We start from the raw sequence: 21,468 nt of genomic DNA, 5'->3' as shown, positions 1-21,468 counted from the left end.
GAAGAGGAAGCATCTTTGTTGAATTTGTAGACTTGTGTTATAATTATGTATTCATACATCCCGGCCACCTGTCTGGAGTGAGTGCAAAGGCTCAGGGAAAAGTTAGTAAGGCTCGGCCTGGCCTCTGCAGTGGAGAGGACCGCACTCCACAAGGAAAGGCCTGTCCAAGCCTGTCTCCCCATCACTGAAACAACTGAATGCTTCCAGTTCCTCTGCATGTTCCTTCCAGAGGGCTCCTGGGACCACCATGGCACCCATCCTCACCCCAACATAGGCCCTGGCCCAGGATGGCCTTCCATTTGGGATGTCTCCTCCCCCTTACTGTTGCCTTTAAAGCATCTGAGAAGGAGAAGTGGGTATGGGTGGAGAGGAAATTTGGTGATGGGTTGTACCCAACCCACCTGGGTACAAAAGTACCACCGGGACAAAGTACCACAAACTGGGGGACTTAAACAACAGACATTTATTGTCTCACAGTTCTAGAGGCTAGAAGTCCAAGATCAAGGTGTCAGCAAGGCTGGTCCTGAGGGAGAATCTCTTCAGGCCTCTCTCTCAGCTTTGGGGGTTGCTGGAGATCTCTGGTGTTCCTGGGCTTGTAGATACATCCCTCTGATCTCTGCCTCCATCTTCACATGGTGATTTCTGTGTCTTCACATCTTCTTTCTTCTGTGTGTGCCTGTCTCTGTGTCCAGATTTCCCCTTTTGATGAGGACACCTGTCACATTGGATTAGGACCCACACTTAGGACTTCATTTTAGCTTGATTATCTCTGTAAAGGCCTTATTTCCAAATAAGGTCACATTCACAGGTGCTGAGGATTAGAATGCCAACATATTTTTGGGGGGGGACACATTTCAACCCATAACATGGGTATATGGGGGTTTGTTATACTCTGTTTATATATGGGGTGTATGCTCTCTACTTTTGTATACGTTTGAAATTTTCCATAATAAAATGTTAAATAAGCAAAACAAAACAAAACCACCACCCCCATCCCCTTTCAACCCCTTTCTCAATTCAGCTTCATATCAAAATTCCTTCAGAGATGTCTCCTCCCACTGACTTGCCCCCTCTCTGCCCAGCTGTCTTGAACCTACTTCAAACAGGCTTTTTTTTAAAAAAAACATTTTATTTTATATTAGAGTATAGCTGATTAGCAATGTTGTGATAGTTTCAGGTGCACAGCAAAAGGACTCTGCCATACATATACATGTATCCATTCTCCCCCAAACTCCCCTCCCATCCAGGCTGCCACATAACATTGAGCAGAGTTCCCTGTGCTATACAGTAGGTCCTTGTTGGTTAACCGTTTTAAATATAGCAATGTAGGGACTTCCCTGGTGGCGCAGTGGTTAAGAATCCACCTGCTAATGCAGGGGACACGGGTTCGAGCCCTGGTCCAGGAAGATCCCACGTGCCGTGGAGCAACTAAGCCCATGCGCCACAACTACTGAGCCTGAGCGCTAGAGCCCGCGAGCCACAACTACTGAAGCCCGCATGCCACAACTACTGACGCCCGCGTGCAGCAACTACTGAAGCCCATGCGCCTAGAGCCCGTGCTGAGCAACAAGAGAAGCCACTGCAATGAGAAGCCCTTGCACTGCAATGAAGAGTAGCCCTCGCTCGCCACAACTAGAGAAAGCCCGCGCACAGCAATGAAGACCCAATGCAGCCAAAAATAAATAAATAAAGCAGTGTATACACGTCAATCCCAAACTCCCTGACTATCCCTTCCCCTCTGGTAACCATAAGTTTGTTCTCTAAGTCTGTGAGTCAAACAGGGAATTTCTACCAGTATCTATCTGTCAGGGTCCAGGCAGGGGGCAAAAATCATACGAGTGATTTGAACAGGGAAAATTTCAATACAAAGAATTATTAACGAGGTAAAAGATGGTTAACTAGTGGGTGGAATAAAAGAGAAGGCGTAACTGAGGTAGCAACCCAGCAGAGGCGAGCACCTCTGGGGCTGAGGTAAACGTGAATAAGGAAGGATTGGGAAGCTTAGGGCACGAGGCTCCACAAGGCTGAGGTTCAGATTTCTGACGTGAGGCCCCGGCTGGCACAAGAACACGGTATCCCCGTAAATGAAACAAAGGCGGAAGAATGCTGGGATGAGAATTACTGAATGTTTAAAAGTAAATTAATGACCAAAAACTATACACAACACGATACATAGGCATCTCTGGTTTTGGAGCCTGGTCACGGACATTTTGGGACAGGATGATAGCCGCCTGGGCCTCTACGGTGACGTCCACGTGGTGTGAGCCTCCAGAAGGGCTTCCCGTTACCCATCCTGACAATGAACAAGTGCAAAGTGGGTGAGGGGCTGACCCGAACAGAGTCCTTCCACGAGGGAGAGGGGGTGTAGCCAAATGCACCAGAAACACGTTCTGGGTGTTTCAGTAAAACCATGTCATTCACGCCACATCCCAGCGACAGACTGTGCTACCTATAGACACTGGCTGTTACCCAGAAACACGTGCCCCAAAGACCCCTGCACTTTCCAGGACTAAATGACACAGAGACCCTTGCTGCCGCCCGGGCATTACCCAGAGACCCTGGCTGCCGCCCGGGCATTACCCAGAGACCCTGGCTGCCTCCCGGGCATTACCCAGAGACCCTTGCTGCCGCCCGGGCATTACCCAGAGACCCTGGCTGCCTCCCGGGCATTACCCAGAGACCCTTGCTGCCGCCCGGGCATTACCCAGAGACCCTTGCTGCCTCCCGGGCATTACCCAGAGACCCTTGCTGCCGCCCGGGCATTACCCAGAGACCCTTGCTGCCGCCCGGGCATTACCCAGAGACCCTTGCTGCCTCCCGGGCATTACCCAGAGACCCTTGCTGCCACCTGGGCATTAGCCATAGACCCTTGAGTTGCCTAGGACTGCATAACCCACAGACCTTTGCTGTTGCCCAGGAAATACGATCCTGACAGGCAGTCAGAGATTCTCTCACTTTGGGCTTCTCTTTTTTTTCAAAGGTTACAATTAAGGGAACTGCATTCTAGGTTGTCCTTCCTTCCTTAAAATGTCGTTACAGCTTGGTCTCACGTATGGTCACACATATGGATAACTGCTTTACCTTTTTAATCACAAAATGAATAAATCCTTGTTATAAAAATCCACATAGTATGGATTATCTTTTATTAAATCGACTGTCTTATAAGAGGCAGGGGAAGAGAAGATAAGCAACCCAGTAGATCCCTAACACCTGATCATAGGGTAGACTAGAAAACGCAGAGAAAGCTCCTAGCCCGATGCATGGCACTCGGTCAGCATTCAATAATAATAGGCAATATCATTATCCTCAAGCCACAGGGGGGAGCTCGGGGAGAGGGACAGGAGTGAGGAGGGCTGACAGATTGTCAATGTAGTTATTGCCAGAGTCAGACAGAGGAGCCCAGGACCCAAATCTTCCCTGAGTTATGAAAGGAGCACAGAACAGGGAGCCCAACTGCATTTAGTTCTTCTGACTCCAAGTCATGTATGCAACATGTTTTCTTGCTGTAAAATGAAGCAGTGTATGGTCTCCGTGTCTCCTAGTTCTAACGTGTTAGCACCCCCCAGTCAGCTTCAGGGAACGTCCTTGCTCTGAATCCTGCATCCTGCCCGCCATGGTGTCTACAGTAAAAGGGGGTAGGTTCTTCCTAGTTGATTAAGCAACCAGAGCAACACAGACTAGAATTCTTCAACTCCTACCATATAACAGAATAAGTGGGGTTTTCTTTCTTTCTTTTTGCTCAATAACTGTGACAAGGGTCAACTCTGCCTACACTACATTATTTTATTTTTTAAAAGATATTTATTTATTTATTTGGCTGCATCAGGTCTTAGTTGCGGCACACGGGATCTTTCGTTGCAGCGCACAGGCTTCTCTCTAGTTGTGGCGTGAGGGCTCCAGAGTGCACAGGCTCAGTAGTCACAGCACGCGGGCTCAGTTGCCCCACGGCATGTGGGATCTTAGTTCCCTGACCAGGGATCGAACCCGGGTCCCTAACCAGTTACTGGGGTGGGCAACCTGATCCAAGTTGGGCCAAGTTGTCCCTCAAATCTGGAATTGGGTTTGATATTCCAGCCTTACTCTAGGCCTGTCTTCAGAATGGAACACATTTTTAAAAAAAATTAGGAGCTGTAGTATGACCATCATCTATCCCTGCAACCTAAGCGGTGAGGAAAAAAAAGAAAATCAGATGTGCATAGAGCAGCAGAGAATGAAACAGGATGCCCTCAAGGCATGGAGGGGGTGCTGTGGTGTGCCAGCCAGATCCTCCGAGGGCCGGGGTGCCATTCCTCCAGCCATCGGCTGTGACAGCTCACAGCTGAGTTCTTCCCTGAGACTTGCCCTTTACTGAAGGGACCATGACCAAGGATATGACCTCCCTAGCGCAGTCCACCACCAACAACTGGTCCATGCAGGGGTACAAAGGGCTGGCCCCCTACCTTGATTCAGGACAACTCTGAAGGACCATCCCAGCTCCTGAGCTCCCTATGGAATTGGGTCAGGCTCCCAGCTGCATCGAAGTTCAACTTTTGTCCAGTGCAGCTTCTCTGATTTACTCAGAGGCTGCCCAATAAGCTGTCTGCATGCACGAATAAGAGACTCCAGCTTTGTTTCCCACGGCGCCCAACCTAAGATAAGAGGCTTATAGTTGAAAGGGACTGGTGGTATAACTGATGGTTGCTATGACGATGCAGTAGTTCCTCCCAATAAGCATCTCTGCTTCCTTGCTGGCTCTAGTGTTGGGTCTTCCTAGATTAATGTTTACTAAATGGAACATAGTTTGAGGGAGATCAGGGTGGTAATCATTTCAGCCTCCAGCATAGCAGAGCAGGCCGGGGGAAAACTTTGCAAGGGAGGTAAAGTCTGGCCTTGGCACTTCATCCTTTTTCCGAACCTCCCTCACACAGCCCATCAGGTCCCCCCGCCGTCCTAGGGCGGAGATGTGAGGTGCTTCACCCAGCCCAGCCGGCTTCTCTCTTTCAACAAGGACTGAGGGCCCACAAGGTGTGGGGCTCCTTCCCTTACCCATCTCGCCATCACAGTGCCCTGGACCAGCTCCCATCTCTGATCCCTGCAGTAGGCGACACACACGTGCATTAATTCCCATCAGCTGCATTTTTACCACGGTGCTTTCCCTTGGGTTCCTGTTCCTGGTCTCAAGGAATTTCCTCCTCTGGTGAGACAGCAGCTCAGTCCCCATTTAAAATCTGGAAAAGTCTCCAGGCTGAAGGCGGTGTAGACGCTCAGAGGCCCTCAGATGGGCTCCAGAAAAAAATTTCATCCAAACCTCTCATATTGCCACTGAGGAAACAGAAGTATTTTAACCAATCCTGCAGGTCGGGACAGGCGGGTGGGGAAATGCTTTTCCAACGACTGAGAGGTTCGTTTCAATTTGATTCTCTCACCACCCAGCACCAGACGCCTCCCGCCCTTTGGATGGTTTCCAGGCGTGAATTTGCTTCCAGGTGCGCAAGGGGCGCGGGGAAGGCGGGGCGCTGGCGGGTACCGTGGGGGAGGGGAGCGGGGGCGGGTGGGGGCCAGAGGAGCCGTTCTGGGGCTGGGGGCTGCCTGCGTGGCTGGGAGGTGGGGTGAAGGGGTGCAGGAGGGAGGGAGAGAGCGAGTGTGTGTTTGTGTGTGTGGTCCTCACCGCCCCCCCCACCCCCGTTCTCCTTCCTTCTAGAACCCCTTCGGGGGCGGGGCGAGTCTCCATCCCGGCCGCGACTTACGCGACACTTTTTTGGAGAAAGAGAGCTTCCTTAATTGAGGGCAGTGGGGTGACAGGCCGAATGGAAGGGGAGAGAGGCATTTCATCCTTACCGGGACATAGAGTTCGAAGAAGACCCGCCTCCTGCAGACCCGGAATTCGACCCCTCGAGAGCGGCTCGGGCCGCACCGGCACCCGGCCGGTGCGAGGACGCAGGTGGGCGCTGCGGGGTTTAGGGTGAGCGCGAGCAGAAAGGGGGAGACGCATGAGGGGGCGCTGGACGGTCCACGGAGGCCCCGGCCGCCGCGGGACGCCAAACACGCAGCGCCGCGCGGACCTCGGGCGGGGAGGACCTCGTGCGGGGGTCAACCCCCAGGAAGCCGTGCGGCGCTTCCCGGGCGGGACTGGAGCGTCCCCTGGCGGCCTCCCTCCTTATTGCAGCCCTTGCCCGCGTCCTCCCCGGGCGGACGCGGGGACCCGGGCAGGCGCCGCGAGAGCGTCCAGCAGCTTCCTACCAAGGCCTGTAGTCCCTTCGCGCTTAGGTTGCTACTGATCTGGCCTTAATTTAAAGAGAAAAGGGAGGAAGGGTCTTCCTTCCGACCCCTGTGTGAGAAAATGGAGAGGAATACACATACACTCCGGTGGGGTTCTCTAGACGTTTTTGGTTCAAGGACCACTTCGGGGTCAAAGATTCTAAAGCACATCTCCTGCTGACGCCGTACAAAGTCTTAGGGCGCTTTTAATTGGACAGTCACTGAAAAGTTAGATTTGGCACTTGGGAATGGGGTTTCAGATACGTACAGAAAACAGAATAATGTTTTTACAAATTGTTGATTCGTTTGTGATTTGATTCTTTGAACGTTGCTTCTTAAACTGCCGGGAGGACCTTCGGGGTCAACTCAGAACCAGTATTGGAGAATACTTCTGATTCACCAGGCAGGAATTGTAAGGATCGTCAGTTTGTTTTAGGTTGAATCGATGGTACCAGGGACATTCTGGGACCTCCGAGTATTCTAGAACTGTGCCCACGTTGGGCTAGCGGTTGATAGAGTGCGGTTTATCACAGTAGTGTAAGACAGAAAGGGCTTCCGAATGGAACCGATTTAGTGACAAGACCCACCGCACCTGCATCATTTAGAAGAACGCACTTATTGGTCCATCGATACAGGGCTAGAAAGAAATAGATTTCACCTTCTTCCTTGGTCTCATAACATTTATTTTTCCGAAGTTCTAACTTAAACACTTTCTGTTACACTTTTAGCACACCATCTCTTGTTGCTTTTGGAAATGGAAGGCAATTTATCATTAACTTCTACATGATAAATTTCCAAATAATTGAAGACAATTATTAATTGTATGCGTTTCAACCTTCTTTCCTCCAGGTTAAATAATGAAAGTCTTTAACCTATCTTCACATCGTGTATTTTCTGTCTCTTCTCTCTCTAGCTTTTTTCATCCATCTTCAAACATGAAACTGTACAATGATATATAATAATTATAATAATAATGCTCACAAAGAATATGTAAATTAAGCATCCCAAATGCCATCTTTATACATTGCATATATGTCTTCATATCCTTGGAGACAGTGGGAGACCAGCTCATACTGGAAGAATTCATAGTCCTAAGTTTTAGACCAAGTATATGTGGAAATAGCCACCCAACCACTCCCAGCACCCACGACGCTACTCCCTGCCTTCAGCTTGGAAATAGATTGGATATTGTTTATATAGCTGTTTCTCAAAACTGTTTTCAGGTCAAATAATATCTTCAGTTGAAATAAAACTCTGCTTTCCTAACTTGGGATTTTACTAAGACAATGAGGCAAATGCTGTGGGCTTTACCCAAGGGAGCTTTATGCTTTTTTTTGTTTTTTTGGAGCCTTATGCTTTAGATACATAGTTGGAGAGTAAAAGTTTATAACACCAAAAAAAAAAAAAAAAAAAAAAGCCCTCATCTGTTTGGTTCATCCTGGGAAGTTTGTAGTTCATTACTAATTCATGGGGCAGCACACACCTACTCAGTGTCTAAATCTGCCTTGAGGTCTTTGTGTTATCCTTTGCCTCTTATCAATCGCTGTCTGTGGAGACAGCTCCAAAGAAGAATGTCTGGGCATCTACCCTTTGCCCCAGAAACTCCCAGTTGGAGGATCCTGAAAGCAAACATGAAAAAAAAAAAAAAGGTATTTAACCTAGCAAATGCCGCGCCGCCACCGCCGCCTCCCCCCATCCCTGCCCCGTTCTAGATGTTTCGTTGTCAAGGCACATATAAAACTTTCTTGATACTCTGGCACTTGTCACCCAAGAGTAGAATTTTGTCCTATGAAGTCAAAAAAAAAAAAGAAAGAAAATGTATCCATTCAGTTTACCATTATGGAAAGTGCCGGGTGGATAGGGAAGAAGGAGAGTATATAGCTTCCCTTGTCCATAGCATTTGATTATAAAACATTTGGTAGGAAAAGTATAAGAAACTGCTACCTGAACATCTAAAGTTGTAACTCTGGTCCCCAGCTCAGCACCCTGTTTGCTTTCGTCATCCATCCCCGTTTGCAGCTATTTTCTCTTTGTCTTTGGGCTGTTTTGCTGCTCGTCAGTTAGCTCCCCAGGGCAGTCAGCACCTCAGCATCAGGCCTCTGCCTGGCATAGCGGCAGAGCCCTCTCAGAAGCTGTGTTCAGGGTAGGACCAGGTCTCATTTGTTCTTCTGGCAGTCTCTGCACCCTGTGTTCCCTCTTCCACGGATCTCCTCCAATTCCCACAGGGAATGAGTCAGTAGTCTCCAGTCCACATGTAATCTACGTTATGCCATGTGTCCGAAATGTACTATATTTTTTGACAAGCCACCAAATCCTTTCCAAGAATGTTCTGAAATCGAGTACGAAGTGAGAAGTGGCAGTGCAAGAAGGGACAAACCTGACCTCGGCTGGGCTCTGCCACGTACTAGATGGGTCACTCTGGACTGAACACAGTGTCCAGATCTGTGGTGGAGCATAATACTCCTTCCCTCGTTAGGAATGATGCGGCATGTGAAGATTAAGTGAGATCATAATGGCCAACATTTATTGAGCACTAGCTATGCCCAGCATGGGTCTTAGAACTTTGTGCAGTGAATCATTTAATCAATGAGATAATGCCAGTAGGGTGCCTGGCTTGGCGTCCTACACAAAATAAATGGTAGATAAAAATAGCATGAAAAATTTATTCAGTGAGAAAAGAGACTATAGATAGAAAACTTCTTAATGCTTCTTTAGCCTATTGGAAATGCAATTTATGTACACAGTCAAAACTCCTCTGTTTTACTGTGTGAAAACTGACATATAAGGTTCAAAGGTTGCAATTTTAACTGCTTTTTAAGCTTCTTGGTGTGATGTATTTTAAGTTTAAGAATGTGTCAAGTTATTGTAAGCTGCATACATTTCATTTGAATGTTTATATTTTGGCATTACTGATTTAAAATGTATAAGTATTTTTAAAAATTGAGCTACATACTTAAAACTTATTGTAGGATTAAAGAAAATACTTATATTTAATTTAACTTTATTTTTATATAAATAATTTTATAAAATATGTAATACTTAGCACAGTTTTGATATAGTATGTGCTCAATTGCAGCTTAGCTGTTATTATCCCTATTACTAGCTGGACCTCTGAAATAATAGTCAAAATAAAAATGTCCATGAGAGAAATAACTTATTTTTAAATATTCTTGAATATTCTTCAGGTACATTCTTTCGGCCGCCTGAGCTTTCTCAGGCAGACATTTTAAAGGGCTTGGGGTCCCCATCCTAGGGACAGCCTTGAGCTGCTGGAAACATGCTAGTGTTTGTTCAAGTCTCTTAGTGTGGGGAGGTGGCTGAAATTGATTGTGCTAAAAGCTGCAGTTCTTGCAGGCCAAGGTTGAGGTCTAGTGGAGAAGAGGACTCAGGAACCTGACTGAAGTTTGGTGGAGGACAATCTTTGTCACCTTCCGTAGCAACTGTGCAGAGCTGCCTCTGTCCTTTTGTGGATGATGGTCCCTATTGGTGGACAGTTGAGTACGGTGTGGTGAAGGTTTCATAAACCCAAGCTATTTTCAAGAAAACAAATATTAAATGGAAATTGGTTTTTCAAAAATGATTAATGCAGCATATAAAGAAATGGTATAATAATCAATCTGAGGTTGGGTTGTGTTTTGTTTTTTGTTTTTTTAAGAATCCTGAACTATTATCCCTTTCCTAGGACTAACCTTGTAAAAATGTGTGTGACGAACTGTTTATTACCTAAGATGCCATGGCCTGATGCTTGGGTTTCAATCCTGGTTCTGACACTGATGACCTACATGGTTGTGACATGTAAGTTATCAGTGCCAGATGACTCTGTGTCTCTTTGTCTGCATCTGTAAAATGGGATAATAATCTCATAGGGTTGTTGTGAAATTTAAGCTAATGAGTCCATGTAAAGCCCTTAATAACTGTTAACTAGTTTAATCCAACTTTTTCTCACCTCCCACACCCAGGCCTAGAGAAGTCTTGGGAAGGACCAAGGATGACTATGTGCTTTTGTACCTTTAGTGTACAATATCTGTCCTATTTCTGTATCTTAAAAAGTTCTCCAGCATTCACTGATGATTTCACAGGTACCTATTCCCTAAACCCCTTGCTGATCCCACTGACTTGCCATTAGCATCCTATGTGTATTTTCCATTATAGAATTAACTTTAGCTCTCCATTCATTACAGTTTGGGGTTCTTGTCTAATCTTGGCTACTCATCTTTTGACCCCCACCAACTCAGTAAACCTTTAAGCATTTGCTGAGGGTCTCACCTCATGTGGGATACACAAGCGGGGTGAGATGAAGTTTTCTTTCACAGAGAATATACAGTTCCATTATGGCTGCTAGCTTTCCAAGCTCTATCAAGTGCCAAAAGGTCTAGCAGAGGTAATTGCTTTGTTTTTAATACATGTCCTGGAAACCTAGAGGAGTCAGAATCTTCAGGGAAGGAGGAGTGGGCTTGAGGTAAGTCTTCAAGGATGCTTAGAGTTTGATAGGTGGCCTTGGCAGGAGACAGGTGCCTGGGGAGACTGGAGAGCCAGCCTTGCCTGTGGGGAGAGAATTCCGATTTGGGGTTGGATGGGTAGGGCGGGACCAAATTATGGTGGACTTTGGAAACTGATCATGTCTTTAGATGTGATAAGAGAGGAAATGGAGAGGCCCTGTGTATCTTTTCTTTTTTAAATTAATTAATTAATTAATTAATTTTTGGCTGCGTTGGGTCTTCGTTGCTGCGTGTGGGCTTTCTCTAGTTGCGGAGAGCGGGGGCTACTCTTCGTTGCGGTGCGCAGGCTTCTCACTGCAGTGGCTTCTCTTGTTGCGGAGTGCGGGCTCTAGGCGTGCGGGCTTCAGTAGTTGTGGTGCGCGGGCTCAGTTGCTCCGTGGCATGTGGGCTCTTCCCCAGCTAGGGCTCCAGCCTGTGTCCCCTGCGTTGGCAGGAGGATTCTTAACCACTGTGCCACCAGGGAAGTCCTAGCCCTGTGTATTTTAAACAAAGTCGTAGGTAAATACGGCCCCTACTAAAAGAACCTGCGTTAGGATAATAAAATCAGTGGAATCAATACAGCCTGGGAATTTTTCATGAAAAGCAACTTTTAAGTGTTTATTAACATCTCAGTTTTTGTCCTTAATCAGTAGGAATTGTAAGTGGAATTGAACTTGTGACACGTTGTATTCTCTCTCCACCTCATGAAAAAAAATGCTAACCTCCAATCCCAGTGGCACCTGGCATTGATCTTTCTTTCATGGTGACATTCCCTCTGTGAATTAGGAACCCAGTACATTCTCCCTTTCAAGAACACAGCAATGCATTTGTTCACTAAATATTGATATTCTGCTACATGCTGGATACAGTATTAAGGGCTACAAATAAACAGAGAAGTACAATAAATTCTTGTTTTTGTGGGTTTACTGTCTTGTTGAAAATTGACATCTATATAAATACAAAAATAGAGTAGCCCAGGGACTTCCCTGGTGGTCCAGTGGTAAAGAATCTGCCTTCCAATGCAGGGGATGTGGGTTCAATCCCTGGTCGGGGAACTAAGATCCCACATGCCGTGGGGCAACTAAGCCCACACGCCACAACTACTGAGCCCACACACCTCAATGAGAGAGAAGTCCGCGAGCTGCAACAAGAGCCTGCGCGCTGCAACAAAAGATCCTGCATGCCGCAACTAAGACCTGAGGCAGCCAAAAATTAAAACAACAAAAAAAAGAGTAGCCCAGGGGTTGGCAGACTTTTTCTATAAAAAGCCAGATAGTAACTATTTTAGACTTTGTGGTCATACCGTCTATTCAACTCTGTCACTGTAGCGTGAAAAGCACCCGTGGACCCTAGCTAACTAAGTACACGAGTGTTGCTGTGTTCCAATCAAATTTACTTATGGACTGAAATATAAATTTCATATAATTTTCATGTGTCATGAAGTATTCTCCTTTTGATTTTTGCTCACTGCTTAACAATGTAAAAGATACACCTAGTTTGCAGGCCATACAAAAATCAGTGGTAGGCTAGATTTGGCCCACGGGCCCCGTTTCGTTGACTCCTGGAGTGAGCTCCTGGAGTGGGCTATGACAGACCTCGTACGTACAAAATGCTACAGAATACAGAACAGGCAGGGGTTAACTATTTCTGCAGGACGGAGGTAGGATTGAGAATGCTTCCAGGAGGAGGGGAATTTGACAGAGGCTTTGACAGTTAAGTATTTGCTTGCCTGGGGTCAGTTGAAGGGGGTGGAGTATATGGACCAGTGGGGAGCTGATTCCAGGCTCCTTGAGCAAAGGCATAAGGACAACAAGGCCTACAGGGCCTGGCGTATTCGGAACCTTGACCGGTTTGCTGTGGCCTGAGCTTGGGTAACAGGAAGCAGGAGACTGGCCCGAAGCAGGCAGAGAAATTGGGCCAAGTTTTGTGAAGGGCCTTTATTGCCATGCCAGAGCGTTTGGGTTTTATTTCATAGGCAGTGGAAACCTTGGAAGTTTCCCAGCAGAGAAGTGATTCAAAGCGTATCAGTGTTTTAGACATTCCAGGGCAGGGGCATGGGGGCCAGGTTAGAGAAGGGGGCCCAGGAGCATTTAGTAGTTGGGTTATAGGCAGGCCGGGTAGGATCCAGGAGTGTGGGCCATCCCCATATGGTGGGTTGTGGGCACTGCCAGATGGAAAAGAGGCTTTAATGGAGTCCAGGGAGCGAAGCCAAACGCTGAGAGCCAGAAACAGCCTGGAAGGCACTGCCTGGCAGGACTAGGGGGGCAAGGTATTGGGAGAGATGAGACCGAGAGATGGAGGGGGCGGGAACGGGCAGAGATGGTCCACTAGTTCCTGCAAGAGCCGGACAGGACCTTTGGGGAAAAGATCTCATTTTTTCTTATAAAAACAACACTTAATAACTGTAAAAAAGTAAAACAGCACAGAGATCCATACGGTCCTCCCTCTGGACCTCTCTCCTCCCACACCTGGGGGCAGTAACCGTTCCCAATGGGGTACGTGTCCTCCCCAGCTCTCTGTTCTACGCTCATGCAAACATAGATCATGTCTTCTTAAATAAAAAGGGAAAGCGTACATATTTGTATGCAATTTACTTTTACTGAAAATATCTATGTTGCAGACATCTCTGCTGTCAGCACGTATATATCTACCACGTTCTTTTTAACAATTTTGTCAGTTTTCAGAGCATGGATGTACCATAATTTATCTGTGGACGGGCGTTCACGTTGTTGCCGTCCATCTAGGCTTTTAGATAAGGCCACAGCACACACACAGTGAATGCGCGTGAACCCTTGCAGTGGGATCTCGGGCTCGGGTTTGCCTGTACAGTTTGCTCGGCACCGCTGGATTAGGGCAGGAGGCCAGTGCGGCCAACAGGGGCTGCCCTGACCACTTACATTTGGGCAGAAAAATGGGCCTTGACTGGAGTGAGGCATATGCAGTAGAACCAGTAGGACCTGGCACGGCAGATAAGGTAGTAGCAGGAAGTTTAAAAATGGGTAAAAGTGTTCTAGTTCATCAGCAAATCCCCCTGGCTTTATCTTCAGAATTAATCCAGAGCCGGTCCGTTTCTTCCTCCCCCCACCCCAAAGCCCATCCTGATCTCGACCCCCTCCCGCCCCTGCACTAGGGAAACAGTCCCCAGAGCAAATGGAATGATCCCTTTAAAATGTAAGTGAGACCAGGCTACGTCTCACCTCAGAATCCTTCACCAGCTTCCCAGCCACTCAGAATTAAGTCCAGCTCCCCACCGAGACCTCCAGGGCCCCGAGGGTGCTTGCCCTTATTGCTCCTGCGCCATCCCATCTAAACAGCCCCCCAAGGCTTCCCCGGTGGCGCGGTGGTTAAGATTCTGCCTGCCAGTTCAGGGGACACCGGTTTGAGCCCTGGTACCGGAAGATACCACATGCCATGGAACAACTAAGCCCGTGAGCCACGACTACAGAGCCTGCGCTCTAGAGCCCGCGAGCCACAACTACTGAGCCCGCGAGCCACAACTACTGAAGCTCGCGTGCCTAGAGCCTGTGCTCCGCAACAAGAGAAGCCGCCGCAATGAGAAGCCCGTGCAATGAAGAGAAGCCCCCGCTCGCTGCAACTAGAGAAAGCCCGTGGGCAGCAACAAAGACCCAATGCAGCCAAAAATAAATAAAAATAAAAATAAATTTATGTAAAAAAGTAGGCATGGGCTTCCCTGGTGGTGCAGTGGTTGAGAATCTGCCTGCCAATGCAGAGGACACGGGTTCGAGCCCTGGTCTGGGAAGATCCCACATGCCGCGGAGCAACTGGGCCCGTGAGCCACAGCTACTGAGCCTGCGCGTCTGGAGCCTGTGCTCTGTAACAAGAGAGGCCGCGACAGTGAGAGCCCCGCGCACTGCGATGAAGAGTGGCCCCCGCTCGCTGCAACTAGAGAAAGCCCTCGCACAGAAATGAAGACCCAACACAGCCTAAATAAATAAATTAATTAATTAAAAAAAAAGTAGGCATGCATTAAATACTAATAGAAAAAACAAAAACAAAAAGACTGGCGAGTATGCACCTAAAGTCACGAGTAGGATTTTGTTCATAACTGTTCCCTCCTCCACTGACAACTCAGAGGGTTGCCATGGGCATTTGGGATCTTGTATACCAATAGAATACGATGTTCATTGCCTTCTGTTGAAACGTAACAATATCTTTCATTGGTTAGCATTTTACAATTTACACCACATTTCTTCATGCATGATTTACCAAATATTTACTGAGTGAGTGAATTTTCTCATTGGATCACAGCATCCTTTTGAGACAGGCCAGCAAAACCACATCACCATCTGATGGGGATGAAGGGCTTTTCCAAGGTCACCCTGCTAATGAAGGGCAGACCCAGGACCGTAACCCAGGTCTTCTGACTCTTGTGAGGACACATTCCAAATCCAGCTCCTGTGACGCGCCTCCGTGTCTGACCAAGTAACCACGTAAGAAATTATAGCCTTTCTTCCCCTTCTAGTTGGGGATCCATTCTAAGATAGCATCCAGCTTTGAGGTGAGTAGGAGAATAGTTCAAAGGTGGAGGCTGCTCTCTCTGGAGTCTTAAAATAGGTCATAGAGGCTTCTTGGCTATTTATATATTCATAAACTGGTATTCCTCAGATGTAAAAATGGAGGCTAATTTTTAAGGAGAGTGAAATGGGGTCAAGGACACCGATACGAAGGCTTCCTGGAAGCTGAAGGCGTGGCCAGGTCCCACGTGATTCCTCGCACTTGAAGAAACTCGACAGCAGCTGGTCTCATCTGGTAAAGGGCTCTGGATTACTGCGCAGTAGGACAGGGGATGAATTTTACCCTTTAAAATGTAGTATCTTTTTAGTATGTGCCAAACTGCAATACTGATGGTTGAATTTGGGGTCTTAAGTGAATAGTGGGAGTTTAAGAGCTACTGTCTTGCCCTTGTTTTGTTGCTGCCTTCATGCTTACTTATCTGGGAATGTTTTCTCTTTTCTCTTTATGCTTCCCTTTGCTCCACGTTTTCTGACTCTCCTCAAGTTGATGGGTTTCTCCTTTGTTAATCAAGAAGAGCCATGAGAAGTAGAGTGAGAACTGGGCCTGGAGCCAGAGGGTCTGACTGGAGCCTGGGCAGGTCCTGGAATCCACAGGCTTCACATTCAGAGCCTGGAAGATTGTCAGGCATTCTGTGATCCTCAGCCATCGGGGAGGGTGCTTTCCTAACTCACCTCATGGGTGTTTCCAGCATCAGATCAGATCATGGGTGAAAACTATTAAATGATGCAGCAATGGCAGTTCTGAAATAAGATACTAGTCACATATTCAGAACCTAATATTCAGAACCTAATTTTTATCTTAAAATTATCTTAAAATGCACCTTCCCTGATTTGATGTCAAAACATTTACAAGCTTTTTGGCCATTTGGAAAGGCCAGCATAATCCTGAGCTGAATAAAATAGACACATAACCCCAACAGCTGACACAACCTAAGATGTCATGTAATGTTTTACGCTTTTAAAAAACAGACAGGAATAGCATCAAGGGAAAGAGGCCCAACAAAGAGCTGCAAGTGTCATCTACTCCACTGTAGCTTGTACTAAATTTATATGTGATAACTTGATTTTCTGTAAAAATCCGAATTAATATACTTAGGATCTTCTGTTTCTTTGAGTGAACATTTATAAATGAACCAGAAATTAATTTTTAAATTTTACCTTTTCTCTCCTTTGGCAGTAATTTCTCATGGCTTTGGTGATGGCTGACAGCTCCCACCTTTCTATCTCTGGCTGGAACCTCTCCTCTCGTGCACCCCGCTGCCTTCTCAGCATCCCTGTGTCCACATCTGTCTCGGGCCATCCCAATCCGCATGTCTCATCTTGCCTTTCAGTCCTGCTCTCTCTGTTGAGTGCAACTCCAGCCCCTGTCACTCAGGCCCAAACCCTTACAATCATCCTTTCTTTCTCTTCTTCTTTCACCCCAGAACCCATCTATCACGAGATGCCGTTGGCTCTGCGTTAAAATAAATGCAGAATCCGTCTCTCCTCACCACCTCTATTGCTGCCAGACAGTTGGAGCCACCCTCATCTCGCATCTGAAATACTGCCAGAGTGCCTCACCCTATATAACCTTTTGTTTCCTAAAATCTATTCTCAACACAGCAGCCGGAGTGATGCCCTGTCCCTACCTTGCAATGGCTCCTCCTTTCCCTCCGTTAAAGCCAGCATCCTTACAATGGATTCTAAAGTCGCAAGTGGGGACTCCCTTTGTGCCACAGTGGATAAGACTCAGTGCTCCCAATGCAGGGGGCCTGGGTTCGATCCCAGGTCAGGGAACTAGATCCCATATGCATGCCACAACTAACCGGTGGGCTTTAGACAGATTTATTGGCAGGGGAGATAGAGGGGGAAATAGAAGGAGGCAAGGATGTGTGGGACATTTGGTCTTTTTTTAAAAATAAATTTATTTATTTATTTTTGGCTGCGTTGGGCTTTCGCTGCTGCATGCGGACTTTCTCTAGTTGCGGTGAGCGGGGGCTGCTCTTCGTTGCGATGCGCGGGCTTCTCATTGCGGTGGCTTCTCTTCGTTGCGGAACACAGGCTCTAGGCACGTGGGCTTCAGTAGTTGTGGCTCGAGGGCTCTAGAGCGCAGGCTCAGCAGTTGTGGCACCGCAGGGGCTTAGCTGTGTCACCAGGGAAGTCTGTGTCAGCAGGCAAGTCCCGACATTTGGTCTTGAAGAAAAAAAGTGATTTATTTTTCCCGACATTTCAGTTATTGGAATTAGTAAATCAAAAATTCTAAAACTTCAGATAAACAGAAATTCCTTTAGGATTGAGGAGGGGAGCAAGGCGTATTCCTAATTGGGATCCCATGCACTTTAGATGATCCCACGGACTATGTGAAGTTTTGTGTGTGTGCATCTTGTGCATGTTTGTGGAGAGTGTGCCAGAGCCCTCACTGAAGTCTTGGACACAAAAAGTTAGGGGCCCCTGGCTCAGGACAGCCCCAAATGTGTCTGCTGAATGCTGCTGACTTCTTGCCACCTGGATGCCTGTGAGAGTTGCTGTTGGCCCTTTCTGACTCCAGTTCCCCACTTTAAAATGGTGCATGGGACTTCCCTGGTGGCTCAGTGGTTAAGAATCCGCCTGCCAATGCAGGGGACACAGGTTCGAGCCCTGGTCCGGGAAGATCCCACATGCCGCAGAGCAGCTAAGCCCGTGCGCCACAACTACTGAGCCTGTCCTCTAGAGGACGCGAGCCACAACTACTGAGCCCGTGCGCCACAACTACTGAAGCCTGTGCACCCTAGAGCCCGTGCTCCGCAACAAGAGAAGCCACTGCAGTGAGGGGCCCGCGCGCCGCAACGAAGAATGGCCCCTGCTCGCCGCCAACTAGAGAAAGCCCGCGCACAGCAATAAAGACCCAATGCAGCCAAAAATAAATAAATACATTTATAAAAATAAAAACAAAAAATGGTGCAGTAACTTTCTCAAGACTAATTTTGTGAGGAGGTGCAGCAAAGGGTATGCGCTCAGGCTCAGGAAGCTGATGGCCTGGGTTTGAATAGTGGTCCAGCCAGTCCCTGCTGTGTGACTCTGGACTGTTACTTCACCTCTCCGAGCCTCAGTTCCTCATCGCAGAGCGGGGATAAGTCATTGCTGAACAAGGTAATTCACACAAAGACTCACACTGTTCTGTGGCTCATGGTAAGCTTGAATATACAATAGGGCTGTCATCACTAATAATGTGATACTGGGGCAAAATATCCTGTAGAAAGGATTTGTATTTCAACCTGGAAGATAACTGAATATTGCATTATAGCATGAGGGGTGAAGGGGCTCCTCAGCAGGGTGCGCCTCGGTTCTGGAAACTTTACAATTAATCCTGTTAGTGTCACAGAGGACTGTACAGTGCCAATGGTGTGACTCTGGGAGTTCAGACTTCAGTCAAAATCTGAGTCAGAAGATTTGGTTCCTGAAAGCCTTTTAAAAATTAGGTAGAAATATGTGTAAAATAGGAAGTACAACATACTTTTCCCCAATGATATAGACAATGTACTTTATACCCTTTTCAGTGATTTTTAGAATGTTTACATTGATCATATCATTGATCAAGAAATACTTTTGGGGACTTCCCTGGTGGTCCAGTGGTTAAGAATCTGCCTTCCAATGCAAGGGATGCGGGTTCGATCCCTGGTTGGGTAACTAAGATCCCACGTGCCGCACCGCAACTACTGAGCCTGCACGCCACAACTACTGAGCCCGTGTGCTGCAACTAAGACCCAACGCAGCCAAATAAATAAATAAATATTAAAAAAAAAAAAAGAAATACTTTTGGAATTTTTCTTAAAAAGAACACTCGGGCTTCCCTGGTGGCACAGTGGTTAAGAATCCACCTGCCAATGCCGGGGACACAGGTTCGAGCCCTGGTCTGGGAAGATCCCACATGCCGTAGAGCAACTAAGCCTGTGCCCAACTACTGAGCCTGTGCTCTAGAGCCTGCGAGCCACAACTACTGAAGCCCAAGTGCCCTAGAGCCCGTGCTCCACAAGAGAAGCCACCGCAATGAGAAGCCCACACACCGCAACAAAGAGTAGCCCCCACTCGACACAACTAGAGAAAGCCCGTGCACAGCAACGAAGACCCAACGCAGCCAAAAAAAAAAAAAAAGACTCAGTCAATAGGTATACCTCGTTTTCCTACTACAGACAGCTCCTCGTGTGCCTTTCTTGGACAACCAGAGCAGGTATATACTCGACAGTCTTTGTGGCAAGCGAGATTGGGCTCAGAGTGTCAGTTTCACGATAAACCTTTGGTGTCAGTAGAAGCACACAGAAAGCAGTATGGGTTTTTCACCTCCCACTATTCCTCTCTGTTTCTCCTGGCAAACTCTGCAAGTGAGCCCCAAATAGGATATTACAAAAATATATTAATGCGTAGATAAAAGATGGGAAAGCCGAATTAATTTAAAAGCCCGATAAATGTCCTCTTTAATGACAGTGCTTTATAGGGAGATGGCTGTTCAATTTTCCTCACAACACCGCCATACCGTCGTAATTTGTATGTGTTTTTATAGGATCATTGATTCATTTAGCAAAAATATGTTGAGCCCTTGTGGAGCAGCCTTGTATTGATAGCTGCGTAGGAGGCCCATGGCATGAGGTGTAGGGCCAGGTCACAGAGTCTGGTGTAAGCTGAACCCTGGACCTTGGGGAACAAGAGATTAAGACCTGGAGAAATGGAATGATTTTCCCAGGACCTCCTGACTTCAGCCTGTAGGTTTTTCTTCTAGACTATGCCCATTGTATTCTTCTTTTTTAAATTAATTAATTTTTTATTTTTGGCTGCATTGGGTCTTCATTGCTGCGTGCGGGCTTTCTCTAATTGTGGTGAGTGGGGGCTACTCTTCGTTGCGGTGCGCAGGCTTCTCATTGCGGTGGCGTCTCTTGTTGCGGAGCACGGGTTCTAGGGCACGCATGCTTCAGTAGTTGTAGCATGTGGGGTCTAGAGCACAGGCTCAGTAGTTGTGGTGCACGGGCTCAGTTGCTCCACGGCATGTGGGATCTTCCCGGATCAGGGATCGAACCTGTGCCCCCTGCACTGGCAGGTGGATTACTTAACCACTGCGCCACCAGGGAAGCCCAGCCATTGTATTCTTGATTTGATTTTTTTAAACTTTGGAGGTAAAGGAAAAAATTTTCATCCTCAAAAAAATTTTTTTTCATCCTCTTAAAACTGGTTGGATTTATATGAAAACACCATTTCCCAAACTATTTCATGGAATAGTAGTTCTATGAGATATTATTATGTATTCCCAATTTAAAAAATTGTTAGCAGTACTTTTTCTAAAATTATAGGTTTAGGGTCCAAACCCTAAAATGCAAGGAAATAGAAACAGCACAAAAGATCACCTGATAAATGAATTGCATGCTGGATCTTATAGTATGGATCTCACACATGGGCATCATTTATCATCTCAACACTTTGTATGTCATTTAGGCACCTGTAAACCTGACTTCTGGTTTCTGGATTATATTTTTCATTAAAACCTCAATATATGGTTGATATTCAATATTTATTTTATATTAAACATCAAATCAGATTTTAAAAACTTATTGGAACTGTAGGCAGCCTTTTAAAACAAGTTTGCACTTCGTTACTGAATTGTTCAACTCTATGCATACTCAGTCCTACAGATAGACAAGTGGGTGGGTGTGGAGCCCTCGAGGACCGTGGCTTCTGGTGGAAGAGGACAGCTCATGTGTCTGTGATCAATTCTGTCACTGGTTCAGTGTGTGGCCTCTGTGCTCCAGTTCTTTTGTCTATAAAGTGGGTGTTGACCAAAGAAGCTTGCAAATAGAAAATAAAAGGGACCAAAAAACACACCATGGGGAAGTTAGGTATTGAGGGATGAATTATTCCATAATCTTTATCCAAAATGTCTTAAAAAATTTTTTTGTTTGTTTGTTTATTTTGACTGCTCTGGGTCTTAGTTGCGGCATGAGGGATCTTTACTTGCAGCATATGGACTTCTTGGTTGTGGCATGTGGACTCTTAGTTGTGGCATGCATGTGGTCTCTAGTTCCCTGACTAGGGATGGAACCCAGGCCCCCTGCATTGGGAATGCGGAGTCTTACCCACTGGACCACCAGGGAAGTCCCCCGAAATGTCTCTTGAAGGTAATAATTTTAAGCCATTTGGCCCACATTTTCTGTAAGCACACAATTATTAGGCACAAGGATTCTGGAAAATGTTTTTTGTGTGTATGAATATGTTTT

The 21,468-nt window shown here is 46.8% G+C and overlaps 2 long non-coding RNA genes across 2 annotated transcripts; both read right to left on the bottom strand.

The window, feature by feature from the left end:
* Positions 1-445: 445 nt before the first annotated feature.
* Positions 446-6,089, bottom strand: LOC137202554 (uncharacterized). Its single transcript, XR_010932652.1, has 3 exons — positions 5,818-6,089; positions 5,026-5,301; positions 446-715 (listed from the first exon to the last, which is right to left on the bottom strand). It is a non-coding gene; the product is annotated as an uncharacterized lncRNA (long non-coding RNA).
* Positions 6,090-6,947: 858 nt separating this feature from the next.
* Positions 6,948-16,748, bottom strand: LOC137202555 (uncharacterized). The gene is made up of 2 exons (XR_010932653.1): positions 16,409-16,748; positions 6,948-7,178 (listed from the first exon to the last, which is right to left on the bottom strand). It is a non-coding gene; the product is annotated as an uncharacterized lncRNA (long non-coding RNA).
* Positions 16,749-21,468: the final 4,720 nt, after the last annotated feature.

Source organism: Pseudorca crassidens, chromosome 11 (genome assembly GCF_039906515.1).
Source record: "Pseudorca crassidens isolate mPseCra1 chromosome 11, mPseCra1.hap1, whole genome shotgun sequence".
In the NCBI taxonomy this organism is placed as follows: domain Eukaryota; kingdom Metazoa; phylum Chordata; class Mammalia; order Artiodactyla; family Delphinidae; genus Pseudorca; species Pseudorca crassidens.
Note: the sequence above shows the minus strand (reverse complement) of the source record. Positions and strands in the feature narration are given on the sequence as shown.